Source organism: Molossus molossus, unplaced genomic scaffold, assembly GCF_014108415.1.
Source record: "Molossus molossus isolate mMolMol1 unplaced genomic scaffold, mMolMol1.p scaffold_m16_p_1, whole genome shotgun sequence".
Taxonomy (NCBI): Eukaryota; Metazoa; Chordata; class Mammalia; order Chiroptera; family Molossidae; genus Molossus; species Molossus molossus.
The window spans coordinates 134648422-134668562 of NW_023425344.1; the positions used below are offsets into that span (position 1 = coordinate 134648422).

Consider the following 20141-nt stretch of genomic DNA (forward strand, 5'->3'; position numbering starts at 1 on the left):
TTTGTTGAATAGATGATTAAACCAGTTAAAACATTCTTTGGCATTTTAGTATATAGTATTTTTTCCTATTATTTCCAGAACATATAATTTAAGGTTACGAAGTTTAAATTATATTTTCTTTAAAAATCAGATCTATTTGATTACTAAAATGAATAAAACAAGATGGGGTTTGGGGGGAGATGATACTAAATTGTCACTCACAAATCATTCAGAATTGGCCTGAAAGAATAAGTGACTACACATAATTGACTTTCTTAAGATAACCTACTGACTGGTAAAAGTGATAAACCTCAGACTTCCTCAATAATATAAAACCATGTTTAGCTGGTATTAGAGATACTAGTTTTCCCTATTAAATTGCTATGATCAGGTCATTTGGAACTGGATGCAGCCAAGTCAAAGTTACCTAGCTAAATTATCAAGCAAACTCTGGAATTTTCTGGATTGGAGGTAGGTATCAGCCTGGGCCAGAAGAGATCAAAAGCAGGAGGGAAGAAAATACAGCAAACAGAAGAAGAATTCAGAAATACTTGTGTAGAAATTAGGTCAAATCAAAAGTAGAAACTTTGACCCCTGGAATTACACCAGCACACAAAGATTAGAGGGAAAATGAGTCGATTCTTTTACCCCAGCACAATCAAGAACCAGGGAGACACTAGCATATAAAGAAAAATGCAAGAGGGCCTAACTTGTAGTCTAGCTCTAGGTAAATTTTCCATTTCCCTGGAGAGTACTGAGAAAATGTCCTAGTCTTATTAAAACTGGAAAGTTAGGTTCTATAATGGACCCTAAATTTTATAGCAATAAATGTGTAAGTCTCCTTAAGTACTGTACAGAATACATAACTATTTATTATTTATATATCTTGAAGACAATTATATAGTTTTCTAAAATCTCTTCATCATTTTATGCTAAACATTTATTAAGCAATTTCTATGACTCGTTACAATCCAAATAGTTAACATGATTTGTGTGTTACTTGGCAGTATGTAAGCAAAGTATTTAGTGAAATCTATAATTTTCTTTGCAAAAGTATTTAACTTAACTCTGTACTTAAATTAGAACATACAAAGTTGAATAAGGCATGAAATTTAGTAAGTAAAACTACATTTTGTAAAAACAACACCCTTGGGAGAAAATGTTGTAGTCTTTCAAGCTGACATACATAATCAGATAGTTTTTAACTTTAGTTGTCTATTAAAAATTAATTTAGCACTGGCTGGTTTGGCTCAGCGGTTAGAGCGTTGGCCTGTGGTCCAGAGAGGCCTGGGTTCGGTTTCCGCTAAGGGCATGTACCTGGGTTGCAGTTTGTCCCTGGCCCTGGTTGGGTCGTGTGGGTGGCAACCACTCGATGTGTCCCTTTCACGTCAATGTTTCTCTCTCTTTTCCTCTCTCTCCCTCCAGCTCTATCTGAATAAAAAATGGAAAAATGTCCTCGAGTGAGGATTAAAAAAAAAAAAATTAATTTAGTCTAGCCCTGGTTGATTTTTCTCAGTGGTTAGAGCATTGGCCTGTGGACCAAAGAGTTGTGAGTTTGATTCCACTCAAGGGCATGTACCTCTGTGGTGGTTTGGTCCCCAGCTTTGGTCACGGTTGTGCAGGAGGCAACCAGTCAATGTGTCTCTCTCACATCGATGTTTCTCTCTCTCCTTCCCTCCCACTCTATCTGAAGATAAAGGAAAAATTATATCCTCAGGTGAGGATTTTTTTTAAAAAATTAATTTAGTCTAATCAAGAATCAAAATACTTGTATCTGCAAAAGTTGAAAGAGTAGGTATTTCTGTCAATTCACCTTAAATATAGAAAGTGACAGCAACAGTCCTCAATACTTATTTATTGTCATATATTTGTCTCCAGACATATCTATGTAACATGTGCACTGAACATTCAGCCCTGAGAATAGAATCCCAAATATTCACTACATACATATGTCTGTGATTACTTCTGAGCACAATAAAACTTGCAAGTTAAAGTGAAAAGTAGATAAAAGGTTTGTTTCTCCATCTTGCAATTTTGTTTATAATATATACATACACATCAATATCAGATTTACAAAGCTGGATGCAAAATTGTATATACTATGACTACAACTATGTGAAGTATGTATGTGAAAATATAGGTTGCTAGGAATTCACTAAAATTGTAATAGTGGTTATGTCAGAGTTACAGAACTATGGGTGTTCTGCTTGCCTTTGTCTTGACTTTCCAAATGTTCTGTAGCGTGGTTATACTACTGTAATTCAGATGCCTACTATTCTCTTGTCTTCTTTGAGCACCCCCAAATGAATTTACTCAAAAAATAAATAGTGATTAATGTGCAGTTCATTGACAATTGTAGGGAAAGAGGAGAGATGTTCACCACTCATCCTACATCAGAATTTGAAAGCCCCTTTGACTTGTTTCTCTCCAGAATCCTTTCTGTGCTATGGTTTCAGGAAAGCTATTCTTTGTTCCTTTCCGTCACAGAACCACATCCCTGCAGGCCCCTCTTTCTGCTCCAGGGTTTGGCCTCCAGAATTCCATACCTCTATCCTCAAGTTCCTTTCTCTTGAGATTATTCAGGAAGATGCAATTCTGCCTTAGCTCTGCCTCTAAATTTTTTTTAATCAAACCCACTCAATTAAGGTACTCAGAAAACAAGAGGATTCTGCAATGACCAGGAACCACCCTCATTATGTTTGTGTAAATGTACGTTGGCATGATTTTCCAAGAAGACAATATAGCAATATCTATTAACATGTAAAATATACATATTTTTTGACCCTGAAATTCCACTGCTAGAAATTCATCCAATGGAATTAATCAAGAAAGGTCACTGAAGGAAAATATACAGGGATGATTTTTGCAGCAGTGTTTGTCATGGTAAAAACTGGAAATATCTAAAGTGTCCACCAATATGGCACTGATTTAAATAAATACAGTGTCTCCATGTGAAGGACTACCACACTACTATTAAAAAGAGAGATTAGCTCAGCCAGTGTGGCTCAGTGGTTGAGCGTCAACCCCACCAAGAGGTCACCAGTTTGATTCCTGGTCAGGGCACATGCCCTGGTTGTAGGCCAAATCCCCAGTAGGGGGCATGCAGGATACAGCCAACGATATTCTCTCTCATTGATGTTTCTATCTCTCTCTCCCTCTCCTTTCTTCTCTCTCTAAAATCAATAAAGAAAAAAAAATGTATCAAAAAAGAGATCAGATACACCAGCGATTTTCAACCGGTGTGCCGCAAGAATTTTTAAACATGCAATACCTGACTAGTCAGAGACATGGATCTCTTTTCCTTTAGATTGTAAATTTAAAAAAAAAAATTAAAAAAAAAATGACAGCCAACACAACAATAGCTATCTGGTATGAAGGAATCAAAATTATACCCATTTTTTGTCAGATTGGCAAAGAATATATTTTTGGTGTGCTGCAGGATTTCAGTAATCAGTTTATGTGTGCTGTGAGATGAAAAAGGTCGCAGATCACAATATAGAATGATATAGACAGCTCTTGAAATATATTGTTTTCTAAAAACTCAAGATATTCAACAATCTAAGTACTTTTCAGAGGATATAAATCAGAAAGTTTAAAGAGAAAAAAAATGTCTATGTTGAGTTGGTCCAAGAGAAGCATCCTTGAGAAGTCTTTGTAACCTCTCTGGCCCAAGTGATGCAGCCAAGTGATTTCCTTCAGGGGATGGTGTTGCTGATACAAGTGGCTGATGTGACCACCACGATGAGTAGTCACTAAAGCAAGTAGCTGCCTTCTTTGCAGCCTCCCCTCTAGTTGCCCTGTTATGGTCTACACGGGCAGTATCGTGGCCAGGGTGGGGGCAGTCTGGGGCCTGCCACCGAGAGAGTGTCTGGTGGATCCTGCCACATTGTGCACTTTTCATTGCCTCAGCCTCATGCATTCCTATTTCTGGTGGAGAAGCCAGATGGACCTGATTTCTCTGGTGAGTTATCGTCAAACATGCAACCTGTGTTCTTTAGTTTCTTTCATTTTATCCTTTGGAGATGCTGAAACATCAGCCCTATACTTTAACAAATAGCACCTGGACTTTCTCATCTTGTTTCTTTCTGAAGCAATCGCAAAACACTTTAGTAAAAAAGATTTATGACAACGCTTCTATTTTTTTCCATTTTATATGTCTGCTAAATTCCACTTTTTAAACATTGTATAGAAAGCCACTGGTGGAATCACAATGTCTAGAAATGTTAACTTTTCCGTAAAAATAAGGCCACTCAAATCTTGTTAAACTGATATTGTATTCATTGTGCCTCTTAATGCCCACCTTCATTCCAAAGGACTTGTAAAATGAAATCATCAAAAAGTTCCCAGCTGCACAAGTCTTTTGAAACATTTCTGTCGTAACCAAGTCTGTGTTACACATTACAAAAACACGCAAGGGGGCTTAAAGATAGTTTAACAAAAAGACTCAAAAGGGAGAATATCCAGGTGGCTTTTTAAGTGTAGAACATAATAAAATGGTATTTGGAAAGTATTATGCCAAGATGTAATAACTAGAAAACAAGAGAGTCCATTTATAAGCTCAAGTGTAACTTTAAAGCATAAATAGGAGAAATGTTGATAATGCAAGGGGAAAACTAATATGATCATTTATTAAATGTAAAACTAAAAACTTTTAGATATAGAAGAGCAACATGACAGCATATTCTGGACCCATGCTTCTGAAGCTCTGTACTAAGGCTTTGAGTTAGATACTGCAGTGCACAGGGTCTTCTCAAGGAAATCACCTGAGTATTTAAAACAGAGGGACCTGATTCAGGAAATCCATTACCCTGGAGAAGATAGAGCTGAAATGCCAGACAGCAGACAGGGAGACAACCCACAGATTAACACTAGCAACCACCACCACCTCTGGGCCAAAGTGAGGAGGCAAAAGTGAAGGTCTTCGGAGGGGAGTTGGAAGAGACTCAATTGGTGCATCTGACATTGCCAGGGACAGATAGGGAGCAAGAGAAATCCCCTGTCTTCTCCCTCCTTCCTCCACCATCTCCCACTATGTCCACCCAGTTTGGGATCTAGCCTGCAGGGTTCACAGCTTCTGCAGAGCAGAGTGGAGCAGGGAAAGGAAGAGGAAGGAATCCCAGCACCAGCACAGATATTGTCTGAATTAGCATGATAAGTTAAAGTTCAGATAAGAACTTCCTACTGGCTTACACCAGGGTAACCAAGGGGCTCTCCTGCTGTACATGCCTCTGCTCAATGCAAGTAGGTTCTTCCCTGACTGCTCCTTGAGTCTTGACAGTGTTGCTCTGCTGCATTACTTAAAGTAATATTTCATTTTGGCCTTACACATTTTTTAAAGGGCCCATTTGACTTATAGTCAGGGTGTTCTGCTGTATTTCATTCATTGGCCTTTGGGCAGAGTACACTCTGTAGCATCAGAGGCAGGGTAAATGGAAGTCCAGTAGGTCAGTTATCCATGGCACCAACCTCTGAGAAGCGCTAAGATCACTAGGGCATAAAAACATCTCTGGAAATGTTACTAGCTAAAAAACAAAACCACCCCAAATCCTTCAATTTCTAAAATTCCACCAAAGGGGATATGTACTTTATCTAGTTAAACTTTTAAGTCCACTTGAGACACTGCCTCCCTCCATGCCCCATGCAAAAGGCTGCTCCTTTTATCTTTTGGGAAACACAGAAAAACAAATCCAAACAGTATAGGAAATGTGTTGGCTCACATAATTAAAAAAGACAGATCATGGTGAACTTCAGGCAAGTTTTGATCTACAGCCCAATCATGCCCCCAATTCCCTGCCCTCATCATTGTTGGCTTAATGGCTGCTGGTCATTACCAGCAGCATGCCCAGGAGGAGAAAGAGCAGGTCTCTTCCCTCAACACCAGACCTTAAGGATCATCAGTTACTGGTCAGGCTTGGGCTTCTTTGGAAATACAGTCCCCTTAAAAATTTAGTGATCCCTCCCACCATTTATCTAGTTGCTAATGCAAAACCTAAGGTGTTTGAAATAGATGCAGGGAGTGGAGGTGCTCAGACCTAAGCTTATTCCCTGTTAGAGGAGATGTCCTATCTTCCTTCTTTCTCTGGCACCAATCTTAGCTTGTGAAAAATTAAACTTTTCCAACCTTGAAAGGTTTCAAGTTGTTGGGCCCCCACATACTATGGATAGCCAGTTCCAGCAAAGTATCTCTTAACAAAGCCAGACATTAGAAACCTCTTAACCAACACGGTATGACTGCTTGTTGGTCAATTTAAATTCAAAAGGAAACATAAAAGTATACATCTATTATAAATATTTGAACTCATCTTTCACACTGTTTTTGTGTGAGGCAAAGGCCTTTTCTTCAAGTGTGGGTCTTTCACACATAAACTTCAGTCATAATGCATTGAGGCATCTAAGATTTATTATTTCTTTTATTTACTTTTAATCTGGAGCAAGAATTTAAAGAACTTTGTGAAGTATATGACAGAAATCCTTTTACATTTTCATAATTTCTCCTAATTTTTATAGTTTGAGATTTTTTTTTTAATTTTCAGATCTCAAATGTATTTTCATTTTGAAATATTTTTTTCATCTTATTTCTGTGTACAAAATTTCTTTTCACTTCACATAAAGTATTCTGCTAGTTTATTAAAATGTGTTGTTAAACCTCTTTTTGAAACCTCAAATATGAAAAACTTTTGAGACATATATATACGGAGTTGACCAATAATTATAAAGTAAATTAAAGGGTTCATGACCTAGATCATGAAATAGAACACTGCCACAATCTAGAAGCTCCTCCAAACACTTTCTTCTTAGAGTTAAGTTTTATAATAATTACTTTCTTGTTTTTTATTATCACTCAAGTATGTGTTCTTAAATGTAATGATTTAGTTTTGCCTATTTTCAACTTTATTTTTTGTTGTTGCAATTTTTATTAATTTATTTTTGTTACAAATGTTTCCCCTTTTCCCCCTTAGACACACACCTCCCGATCCTGCCCCACCCCCAACGTTGTTTTCTATATCCATTGATTAAACATACATGCATATAAGTTCTGTGGTTTCTCTCTTACCTCCCACCAACCCCCTCTTCTGAGATTTGTAAGTCTGTACCCTACCTCTATGTCTCTGGGTCTATATTGTTCATCAGCTTGTATTGTTCATTATATTCCACAAATAAGTGTGATCATGTGATATTTGTCTCTCTCTGATAGGCTTTGCTTAGCATAATACTCTCCAAGACCCTCCATGTCGTCTCAAAGGATAAGAGATCTTTTTTCTTATAGCTGCATAGTATTCCATTATGTATATGTACTATAGCTTTTTTATCCACTCATCTACTGATGGACACTTGGGCTATTTCCAGGTCTTAGCTATTGTAAATAGTGCTGCTATGAACATAGGGATGAATATATTCTTTCTCTTTGGTGTTTCAGACTTCTTAGGATATATTTCTAGAAGTGGGATCACTGGGTCAAATGGCAGTTCAATTTTTAACTTTTTGAGGTAACACTGTATTGTTCTCTACAGTGGCTGGACCAGTCTGCATTCCCACCAGCAGTGTAATAGAGTCCCCTTTTCTCCACACCCTCGCCAGCACTTGTTGTTTGATGATTTGTTGATGGAAGCAATTCTGGCAGGTGTGAGGTGATACTTCATAGACTTTTTAATTTGCATCTGTCTGATGATTAGTGACATTGTGTTCATATGTCTGTTGGCCATTTGTATGTCTTCTTTGGTGAGGTGTCTGTTTAGGTCCCCTGCCCATTTTTAATTGAATTATTTGTCTTCCTTTTGTCGAGTTGTATGAGTACTCTATATATTTTGGAAATTAACCACTTATCTAATGTATTGTTGGCAATTATGCTCTCCCATATAGTGGGTTCCCTTTCCATTTTGATGCTTGTTCCTTTTGCTGTGCAGAAACTTTTTAGTTTTATGTAGTCCCACTTATTCATTTTTTTCCCTTTGTTTCTCTTGCTTTAGGATTTTACCAGTGAAAATTCTGCAGCATATGATGTCTGAGATTTTGTTACTTCCATTTTCTTCTAGAATTTTTATGAGTTCGTGAGTGTATTTAAGTCTTTTATTCATTTTGAGTTGATTCTTATATATGGTGTAAGTTGGTGGTCTAGCTTCATTTTTTTGCATGTAGTGGTTCAATTTTCCCAACACCATTTATTAAAGAGGCTGTCTTTACTCCATTGTATGCTCTTGCCACCTTTGTCAAATATTAATTGAGCATAATGTCTTGGGTCAATATCTGGGTTCTCTGTTTTGTTCCATTGATCTGTATGCCTGTTTCTGGTTGCCAGTATCAGGTTGTTTTGATTACAGTGGCTTTGTAATATAACCTGGTACGCGGTAATGTAATCCCTCTTATTTTGTTCTTCTTTTTCAAGATTGCTGTGGCTATTCAGGGTCTTTTTTGGTTCCATATAAACTTTTGGAGTATTTGTTTTAGTTCCATGAAATATGTTGTTGGTATTTTAATGGGGATTGCATTGAATCTATAGATTGCTTTGGATAGTATGGACATTTTAATGATGTTAATTCTTCCAATTCATGAGCAAGGTTTATGCACCACTTTTTTTTATATCTTACTCTATTTCTTTTTTCAGTGTCCAATAGTTTTCTGAGAAGATGTCCTTTACTTCTTTGGTTAAGTATATTCCTACATATCTTAGTTTTATTTGCTGCAATGGTAAATTGGATTTTTGTTGTTGTTGTTAGTTTCTCTTTCTGTCAGTTCATTATTGGTATATAGGAATGCTGTTGATTTTTATTTTTTTTTATGAATTTTTATTTATTTTTTGTTACAGATATTTTACCTTTTTACCCCATTGGCACCCCCCACCCCACCCCCCCTCCACCCTGTCCCCGGCTTAGTTGTCCATTTCCAATGGTCATGCATACATGCATATAAGTTCTGTGGTTTATCTCTTCCCACCCCCCCACCCCCCATCCCCTCTTCTGAGGGATGTCGGTCTGTGCCCTACTTCCATGTGTCTGGGTCTACTGTATTCTTCAGACTGTTATGTTCATTATATTCCGTATATAAGTGAGATCATGTGGTATTTGTCTTTTTCTGCTTGGCTTCTTTCACTTAGGATAATACTTTCCAGGTCCCTCCATGTCGTCTCAAAGGATAAGAGATCTTTCTTTCTTACCGCTGCATAGTACTCCATTGTGTATATGTACCACAGCTTTTTTATCCATTCGTCTACTGGTGGACACTTGGGCTGTTTCCAGATCTTAGCTATTGTAAATAGTGCTGCTATGAACATGGGGGTACATATATTCTTCCTGATTGGTGTTTCAGGCTTCTTAGGGTATATTCCCAGCAGTGGGATCACTGGGTCAAATGGAAGTTCAATTTTTAATTTTTTGAGGTAGCACCATATTGTTTTCCATAGCGGCTGCACCAGTCTGCATTCCCACCAGCAGTGTATTAGAGTCCCCTTTTCTCCACACCCTCGCCAACACTTGTTATTTGATGATTTGTTGATGGCGGCCATTCTGACAGGTGTGAGGTGATACCTCATTGTTGTTTTAATTTGCATCTCTCTGATGATTAGTGATGTTGAGCATTTCTTCATATGTCTTTTGGCCATTTGTATGTCCTGTTTGAAGAGGTGTCTATTCAGCTCCTCTGCCCATTTTTTAATTGGGTTCTTTGTCTTCCTTTTGTGGAGTTGTATGAGCACTCTATATATATTGGAAATTAACCCCTTATCTGATACATCATTGGCAATGATGTTCTCCCATACAGTGGGTTGCCTTTTCATTTTGATGATTGTTTCTTTTGCTGTGCAGAAGCTTTTTAGTTTGATGTAGTCCCATGTGTTCATTTTCTCCTTTATTTCTGTTGCCTTAGGTGATGTATCAGTGAAAATTCTGCTCCGTATGATGTCCGAAATTTTGTTGCCTACATTTTCTTCTAGAATTTTTATGGATTCATGGGTCACATTTAAGTCTTTTATCGATTTTGAGTTTATTTTTGTGTATGGTGTAAGTTGATGGTCTAGTTTCATTTTTTTGCATGTAGCTGTCCAATTTTCCCAACACCATTTATTATAGAGGCTGTCTTTACTCCACTGTATGCTCTTGCCACCTTTGTCAAATATTAATTTAGCGTATTGCCTTGGGTCCATTTCTGGGTTCTCTGTTCTGTTCCACTGGTCTATATGCCTGTTCTTGTGCCAGTACCAGCTGTTTTGGTTACAGTCGCTTTGTAGTATAACCTGATATCTGGTATTGTGATCCCACCTACTTTGTTTTTCTTTTTCAAGATTGCTGTGGCTATTCGGGTCCTTTTTTGGTTCCATATGAACTTTTGAAGTATTTGTTCTAGTTCTATGAAATATGTCGTTGGTATTTTGATGGGGATTGCATTGAATCTATAGATTGCTTTGGGTAGTATGGACATTTTAATTATGTTAATTCTTCCAATCCATGAACAGGGTATGTGTTTCCACTTTTTTATATCTTCCTCTATTTCTTTTTTCAATGACCTGTAGTTTTCTGCAAATAGGTCCTTTACTTCTTTGGTTAAGTTTAGTCCTAGGTATCATAATTTTTTTGGCGCGATGGTAAATGGGATTGTTTTTTCAGTTTCTCTTTCTGTGAGTTCATCATTGATGTACAAGAATGCCGTCGATTTCTTGACGTTAATTTTGTATCCTGCTACTTTGCCAAATTCATTTATTAAGTCTAATAGATTTTTGATGGAGTCTTTAGGGTTTTCTATGTACAATATCATGTCATCTGCAAATAATGACAGTTTCACTTCCTCCTTTCCAATTTGAATCCCTTTTATTTTTTCTTCATGTCTGATTGCTGTGGCTAAGACTTCCAGTACAATGTTAAATAAGAGTGGCGAAAGTGGACATCCCTGTCTTGTTCCTGTTCTTAATGGAAATGTTTTTAGTTTCTGTCCATTGAGTATGATGTTGGCTGTAGGTCTTTCATATATGGCCTTTATTATGTCGAGATATGATCCCTCTATTCCTACATTGCTGAGCGTTTTTATCAGAAATGCATGCTGGATTTTGTCGAATGCTTTTTCAGCATCTATTGATATGATCATGTGGTTTTTATTCTTCATTTTGTTTACGTGGTATATCACATTTATTGATTTGCGAATATTGTACCAGCCTTGCATCCCTGGAATAAATTCCACTTGGTCATGCTGAATAATTTTTTTGATGTATTTCTGGATCTGATTTGCTAATATTTTGTTCAGGATTTTGGCATCTATGTTCATCAGGGATATTGGCCTGTAGTTTTCTTTCTTCGTAGTGTCTTTTTCTGGTTTTGGAATTAGAATTATGCTGGCCTCATAGAACGTGTTTGGAAGTCTTCCATCTTCTTGGATTTTTGGAATAGTTTGAGGAGAATGGGTGTTAGATCTTCTTTAAATGTTCGGTAAAACTACCCTGTGAGGCTGTTTGGGCCTGGGCTTTTGTTTTATTGCATCTTCAATTTTTGTAGTTGTTATTGTCTGTTGAAGTTGGTCTATCTCTTCCTGATTCAGTTTTTGGAAACTGTGTGTTTCTAGAAATTTGTCCATATCACCTAGATTGTGGAATATAATTGTGGCATATAATTAATTGTTCATAGTATTTTTTCTTTTTTTTTAGGACATTTTTCCTTTTTTGTTGTTGTTGTTCAGATATAGTGGAAGGGAAAGAGAGGAAGAGAGAGAGAAACATCAATGTGAAAGGGACACATCGAGTGGCTGCCACTCGCATGACCCAACCAGGGCCAGAGACAAACTGAAACCGAGGTACGTGCCCTTAGCAGGAACTGAACCCAGGTCTCTTGGGACTGCAGGCCGACGCTCTAACCACTGAGCCAAACTGGCCAGGGCTCAGTAGTTTTTAATGATCCATTGTATTTCCATGGTGTCAGTTGTTACTTCTCCTATTCTGTTCCTGATTTTGCTTACTTGGGTCCTCTCTTTTTGTTTTGTGGTGAGTCTGGCTAAGGGTCCATCAATCTTGTTTATCTTTTCAAAGAACCAGCTCTTTGTTTCATTAATCTTTAAAATTTTTTGTTTGTTTGTTTGTTTCTGTGTTGTTTATTTCTGCTCTGACCTTTACTGTTTGTTTCCTTCTACTTGCTCTGGGTTTTTCTTTTTATTTACATTCTAGTTCTTTAAGTTGTAGGATTAGAAAGTCAATTAGAAAATTTTCTTGTTTCTTGAGGTAGGCCTGTAGTGCTATGATCTTCTCTCTCAGGACTGCTTTTGTTGCGTCCCATAGATTTTGTGTTGTTGTGTGTTTATTTTCTTTCTTTCTCTCTTCCTTTCTTTCTCATTCTCTCTCCTTCCTTCCTTCCTTCCTTCCTTCCTTCCTTCCTTCCTTCCTTCCTTCCTTCCTTCCTTCCTTCTTTTTTCATCCTCACCCAAGGACATTTACCTTCAGATAGAGCAGGAAGGAGAGAGGGGGGGAGAGAGAGAAATAAAAATCTATGTGAGAGAGACATCAACTGGTTGCCACCCACATGACCCCAAGCAGGGCAGGGACAAACTGCAACTGAGGTACTTGCCCTTAGTGGGAACCAAACCCGGGACTCTCTGGTCCACAGCCTGGTGCTCTAACTGATGAGCAAAACTAGCCAGGGCTATGGGTTCATTTTCATTGGTTTCCAGGAAGTTTTTAATTTCTTCCTTGATCTCCTTGGTAACCCATTTATTGTTTAATAAAATGCTATTTAGCCTCCATGTGTTTGAATGTTTTTATGTGTTTTTGTTTTAATTGATTTCTAGTTTCATGCCACTGTGATCTGAGATATTGCTTAATATGATTTCAGTCTTAGTGAACTTGTAGAGACTTAGTTTGAATCCTAACATGTGATCTGTCTTTGAGAATGTCCCATGTGCATTTGAGAAGAATGTGAATTCTGCAGTTTTGGGGTGTAATTCTCTGTAGATATCTATTAAATTAATTTGATCTAGTGCATCATTTAGAGTCTCTATTTCTTTGTTAATTTTTTGGCCTAGAGGATCTATCCAGTGATGTCAGTGGGATATTGAATACCCCCGCTATGATTATATTGCTGTTGATTTCTCTTTTGAAGTCCTCCAGAAGTTTTTAAATGTATTTTGGTGCTTCTATGTTAGATGCATATATGTTTACCAAGGTTATATCCTCCTGTTGGATAGATCCTTACAATATTTAAGAGAAATTTTTTAAAACAATTGACCTTTACCAAGTCTTTCCAAAGCATTTAATTTACCTTTTTTTTTCTGTAGTTATTTGAGAGAGAGAGAGAGAGAGAGAGAGAGAGAGGAGTGGAGAGGGAGAGAGAGATAGAAATATTAATGAGCCACCTCCTGCATGACCTCCCCACCCATAGGGATTTGGCCTACAACCTGGGCATGTGCCCTGACTGGGAATCAAACTGGCGACCTCTTGGTGCATGGGTTAATGCTCAACCAGTAAGCCACAACCACTGAGCCATACCAGGCTAATTTAGCTTTATATGGGGGAAAAATTTTATTTCTATCTTCATAATTGATTTGTTCCTGTAATTTTGTAATATCTTATTAAATTACATAATTATAATAAGTGTAATTATAATTACAGAGAAATAAATTGAGGGCTACATAACTCAGTGGCAACAGGTGTACTTGGTGGATAAAGGGCAGCACCCAAGGCCACGAATATTCTCAGAACCATAGGCTTCGGTCAGGATGTTTTATGAAAAAAAATGGGTCATTTATGTAGCAAAACAATCAGTTAAGCAGCAGAGGTTGATTAAGACAGCAACTATTGCATTATGTTCCCTTTCTGCTTTCAGAAAGGCCACCCACAGCCTAAGTTTCTATTGCTTACATAAGACTTAACTCAAGACCACAATATATATTCAAAATATTCAAAATCCTGATTTTTTCTCTACCTAATGTCTTAATGCTGTATCCTTGGTAGAAATGTGGACCAAGTCCCAAAGTACAATAGGAAATATTTTGACCATTTCTTTGCTGCAATGAGCAAAAGTCGCTAACTTCCCAGCTTGGCATAGAATCATCCTTGCTACCCTCCAGCCTACCTTCTAAGCTGAAACAGTTCCACATTTTGGAATCTATTCTTTGTAACACCCTATTTTCTGATAAGAAATTCTGTATGAGGTGTGGTACTTTTTGTTGCAACTAATAGAAAGACTTAAACTGGCTTAATCAATGAGGAAAATGTATTGGCTCTTATAAAACTTCAGAGGATAAGCAGGTTTCAGGCAATGTTGAAGGATCCAGTACATAGTTGTATAGTTGTGTACTGCTCAAAGGTGCCTGAGCAAGGGGTGACTGGAAGCTCAATGCAGCTCACCCCTCAAAATGCCCAGGCACAGAGCTTGGTCTACCTGGAGGAAGGAGTGCCATTGAACTCACAGAAAGGAACCTCTAATAGCAAAGCCTGATCCTGCAGGTTGGATTTGCTGTTTGTGCACCCAGAAAGAACTTATGTGTTAATAGCAAAACCCTAAAAGCTGATTCTTGTGTTTATTTTCCCCATATGTTCTGCATTTCATGATATTAATAACATCTGTAGGTTGGCTCCATTCAAGCATAGATGAAGGCCAGCATCGACCAATTTTCCTTTTTTTTTTTGGTCCAGTGGGAGAGTAAACTCCCTAATACAGATTGATCTCACATTGAGTCAATATGTATCATGTATGAAACACCAAACCAATCATTGTGGCAGAAAGACTGAAATATATTGTTTGGCTAAGGTAGGATTTACATCTGCCATTTTGCTATTTGTTTTCTTTCATATACCATGTCTTGTTTCTCTATCCATTACTGCCTTTTGATTTAAATAAATATTTTCTAGTATGTCATAATTTCCTTGTTTCTTTTAGTGCAATTTTTTTTCTCTTATTTTCTTCTTGAATGCCCTAAGGATTATAATTAACATCTTAATTTAACATAATCTAGCTCAGATTAATACCAACTAATACACTCCTGTCTCCTCCTCCTCCTTCATGCTATTGTTGTTATACAAGTTACATTTTTATATATTATAAAGCCATCAACACTGTTTTATTATTGCTTTATGCAGTTTTTAAAAAATTTTGAGATAATTATTGATTCACATGCAGTTGCAAGAAATAATACATGGCATTTTAATTATGATGTGTCTTGGGTACATTTTGTTTGGGAACTCTGTCTTCCTAGTCTTAGGGAATATTTCAGCTATTATTTCTTCAAATAGGTTTTCTGACCCTTTCTCTGACTCTTGTCCTTCTAGGCCCCATATGATGCAAATGTCAATATGCTTGATGTTGTGCCAGAGGTCCTCATATATTAAAATTAAAAAAAATTTTTTTTTTTCTTCCTCTTCTGATTGGGTGATTTTTACTACCTTATCTTCCAGGTTACTGATTTCTTCTTCTGCAGTATCTAAACTGACATTGATTTACTCTTTTGTATTTTTTTTCACTTTAGTTATTGTATTCTTCAGTTCTAATGGCTTCTTTTTTGTATATATATTTTCTGTCTCTTTGTTGTAATTCTCATTGAGTTCATCTATTCTTCTCTAAAGTTCATTGAGCATCTTTATAACAATTGTTTTGAACTCTATATCTGATAGTTTGCTTGTTTCCATTCTATTTTGTCCTATTCTTTGATTTTAAATATATTCCTTTTCTCCTCATTTTAGATGTCACTATCTTTTTGTTTCTATGAATTAGGAGACACAGCAAACTTCCTTGGCCCTGATGGAGTAGCCTGTGTAGGAGCGTCCCCTTTGTTGACTATGTGTGTTGGTTGTCTTTGGCAGTCCAGCTGGAGTTAGAGCAGGTTCAGGCTAAGGGAATTCCTAGGGCAAGTCACTGTGTGGCTTGCATTGTTAGGCTGGTTGGAGCCAGAGTGATGGTGGGCTACTGGGGGCCTAGGGAGCCATGCTGCGCCAGGGCCACCTTGGCAGGCCAGCTGGAACTGGAGCAGGCATGGATTGTGGAGATTTCTGGGGACAGGTTATTTGGGTAGCCTTGGTGGGCTGGTTTCAGCTGTAGTTGGAACTGATTCTGGCCTCAGGGAGACCTGGGGGCACGGTTGCACTGGGGCAGCCTTGAACATTTGACTGGAGCTATAGTTGAAGTAGGCTAGGGTAGTAGAGAGTCCCAGGAACAAGCCACACTGGGCCCAAAGCTGAAGCTAGAGAAGGCATGGGCTGTGGGGCATCCTGAGGCAAGCTATGCTAGCAACAAGGGCTATAACTAGAGTGGGCTGGGCCATGGAATGTCCTCAAGGCAAGCTGCACAGTGGCTGCTAACTGTGGCTAAAGTGGGTGTGAGCTATGGGGAGTCCCAGGAACAAGCTGTGTAGCTGGTATAGGTCTAGGCTGCATTGAGATGTCCTTGGCGAGCTGGCTAGAACACCTTGATCATGCTCCTGCCTGTATAGTCAAGCTGGAGGGGGAATACAACAAATGACACTCTCCAGAGCCTCCCACCTGGGAGAGTGTTCTTGTAGTTCCCCTCTCATTTTTCAGATGCTCTAGGGCTAGTAAATGGATTTCCTTACCATAGTCTAGGTTTCCTTTAAACCACTATGTATTTGCTGTACTCCAGGGTGGGTGTCTCTGCACATTGCTCCTCAGTAATCCCATACTACTGCATATTGGTGCATTGGGGATAGGTTCCTTCAATACTCTGTCTCTATCTCTCTTACCTATTTCTATGTGATTTCTTTTTTGTTTGCTGTGCAGAAGCTATTCACTCATCCCTTAGTTCTTCTTCAGGGGGAATTGCTCAGTCTGTTAGCACTGGAGGTGAGTTCAGGGACCTCCTACACCACATCTTGGGCCCCTCCTACAGTGTCTTTTATATTATGCAGTTAAAATTATCAGTGCTTTTTATTTCATGTAGAGTCAAGTTGTTGTTTAGTGTCCTTTCATTTTATTTATTTAATATTTTTCTTTATTGATTTTTAGAGAGAGAATGGAGAGGGAGAGAGAGATAGAAACATTGATGAGAGAGAACATCAACTGGCTGCCTCCTGTATGCCCTCCACTAGGGATTTGGCCCACAACCTGGGCATGTGCCCTGACCAGGAATCGAACTGGCAACCTCTTGGTGCATGGGTTGACGCTCTACCACTGAACCACACCAGCCGGGTGAGTGTCCTTTTATTTTAAACTGAAGGACACTCCCTTTAGTATTTCTTATAGGACAGGTCTGATGGTGAAATATTTTCTCCAGTTTTATCTAGGAATATCTTAATTTCTTCTTTGTTTTTGTATGATAGTTTTTACTGAATATAAAATTCTTGGTTGACTTGTCTTTCAGCATTTTGATTATTTCCTCCTGCTGCCTTCTGGCTTCCATGGTTTCTGATGAGAAGTCAACTGTCAATCTTTTTGAGGATTCCCCTACACATGATGAGTCCTGTTGTCTCTTCCAGCTTTCAAGATTCTCTTTGTTGTTTGATAGTTTGACTATGATGGGTCTAAATGTGGATCTCTAAGTTTATCCTACTTAGACATATTGAGATTTATGAACATGTAGTTAATGTTTTTCATCAGATTTGGAACATTTCAATATTCTTTTTGCCCCTTTCTCCATTTCTTCTGGGTTTTGTGTGTTAGTATGCTATATGGTGTGCAACAGGTTTCTGAAACTCTTGTCTATTATTTTTTAATTCTCTTTTCTATCTGTTTTTCTGACTGGGTGATCAATTGACTTTTAGGTTTGCTTACTTCTAAGAGTTCAGATCTGGTGTTCAGACCCTCTGCTGAACTTTTTATTCAATTATTTAACTTTTTGGTACTTCGTGAATTTCTTTTAAAAATATTTGATATCTCTTTATTGGTGCCCTATTTAGTGAGACATTGTTCTCCTATTTTCCCTTACTTATTTAGAAGCATTTTTCTCTAGTTCTCTGAACATATTTATAATGTTTTATTTGAAATCTTTGTCTAGTAAGTCCAATGTCTGGCTGTTGTGTGAGATGGTTTCCAATGATTGTGTTTATGTTTAGGGGAGGGCATATTTTCTTGTTGTCACTTTTTGTTATTGAAAAGTAGACATTTAAAGTAATATAATGTAGGACACAACCACAACTCTAAGACTTGGGAAATGGAAAGGGATCAAGGATACAATCTCTGGTCCTGTATTTTGGGAATTAAATGGAGAGTGAAAACTGAAAGGAAATCAAGAAAAAGCAATGTAAGAGGAAAGTACTAAAATTTAAAAAGGTAGAGAAAAAAAAGCCTCAAGTTAAACAGGTGCTTGAAAGTGGACTTTTGGTTTGGAGATTCAAATCTTTACAAGGATAAATTGATTTAAGAGCAGATAAAAAATCTGGGGATGGATATGTTGCTATATCACTTCTCGTGTCTTTAATAAAACAAAAACTTGACCACTGATGGAAAGTTAATAGCCAGAGCACTAAAAGTTCAACTGTGTAGAACTGGATTTAGAAGGAGGAAAAAATCCTCTGGGTAAAAGACCAAAGGATGCAAATAGGCAGACATGTGGAGTTGTTACTCAAAAACGTTAATTACAGCTGGATTCAAAGAATATTTGGGAAATGTGACAATATTGTTTATATAAGTATACCACCTTATAAGTCTACTGGAGATCCAAAGGGATTTGCCTTTGTGGAATTTGAAATAAGCAGCAAAAGCTATTGAGTTTCTTAACAACCCACCAGAAGAAGTAACAAGAAAACCAGTTATATTGACCAAAACAGTGAAAATAAGCCCATTTCTACCCTTAGAGTAGTGAAGAAAAGGAAAAGGAAAAGAAAAAGAAGAAAGACACAGTGAAGAAGGAAGACCATGTCCAGACAAAAGAGTGAAACGTGGACACAGGCAAGGAGAGCAGTACCTGCAAAGTCAAAAGACCCAGGACCATGTCTGAGGGCTCTGATGAAGAGGGCGCTGAACCCCCAAAGCCACAATTAAAGACAAAGAAAAAAGCATGGAAGAGCTGAAGTGACTAGTTTACCATGTTCAGAACACAGAGGAGGAAAGAGAAATAGCTCTGAAGATGCAGGATATGACTCCCAGATCAAATATCAAGAAAATGTCTCATAAAGACAACCTAAAAAAACCTCAGAAGTGTCCAAAGAAAACAAACTCAGAATTGTCTACTGAAGAGGAAAAGGATGCAGGAGATATAAAATATGTATTGCTCTTAAAAGCAAAAAGGAGGCATAAGAGAAAACATAAGGAGAGGCATAGAATGGGAGAAGAGTTTATACCACTACAAATAATATTCAAGAGTGAATGGAAGCAATGAAGGTAAGTATAAAACAAGGTTTGTCTGGAACACACACAAAAAAAATCACAGAACCTAGAAACAGAAGAAAAATGAAAACCAAGATTATTTTCAAATACTCAGCTATGTTTCCATCACATCCTGAGTTAGGAGGAAGTAGAAGTTTATAAATATTCTTACTGAATATTCTCTGTTGTATCTTTATTATAAATAAATTATGCCTAAATCAATCTTATAAAAACTGCACAAAGCTATAAAAAAACAAGTGAATGGATGGATTAAAAAAATTTTTTTCTTTATTAATTTTAGATAGAGAGGAAAAGAGAGAGAGAGAGAGATGGAAACATCAATGAGAGAGAAAATTGATTGGCCGTCTCCTGCATGCCCCCATTGGGGATTTGGCCCACAACCTGGACATGTGCCCTGACCAGAAATTACACTGGTGACCTCCTGGTGCATGGGTTGACGCTCAACCACTGAGCCACACCAGCTGGGCTGGCTGGATTTTTTTTTAAGTATATTTAGCAATGGAAAAAGCCAGTATAGCTACTTTGTGTGTGTGTGTCGGGGGGGGAGTATCCTAACAACAAAAATATCCCAAATAAAATTGAAGTCAGCAATGGAAATAGATAATGGAGTAACTATTAAGTCTGGATTCAAAAAAGAAAAAAAAAAAACAAACAGTGAAAACAATTGTCCCCAGGAGATTCATGCAGCAGGGCTACAGTTTGTGAGTGCCATGATTGTGAAGATCATTAGCACTGAAGCTCTAATTAGCAGAAAACAAGTCAGGGACACTTTGGCAGCAGTCTCAGAAGTTGTTTATGTCAGTTTTCTGGAAAGAGATACTTAAGATGTTCAAGTAGTATTAAATGCAAATATGGAAGTTAAAAAGAAACACTGCTGGAAACTCGTGATCCTTTCTGGTGATCATGAACAGAGGTATTAACAGAT

General features: G+C 37.7%; 1 pseudogene; it reads left to right on the forward strand.

The window, feature by feature from the left end:
* Positions 1–18091: 18091 nt before the first annotated feature.
* On the forward strand, positions 18092–19208 carry LOC118640125 (annotated as a pseudogene).
* Positions 19209–20141: the final 933 nt, after the last annotated feature.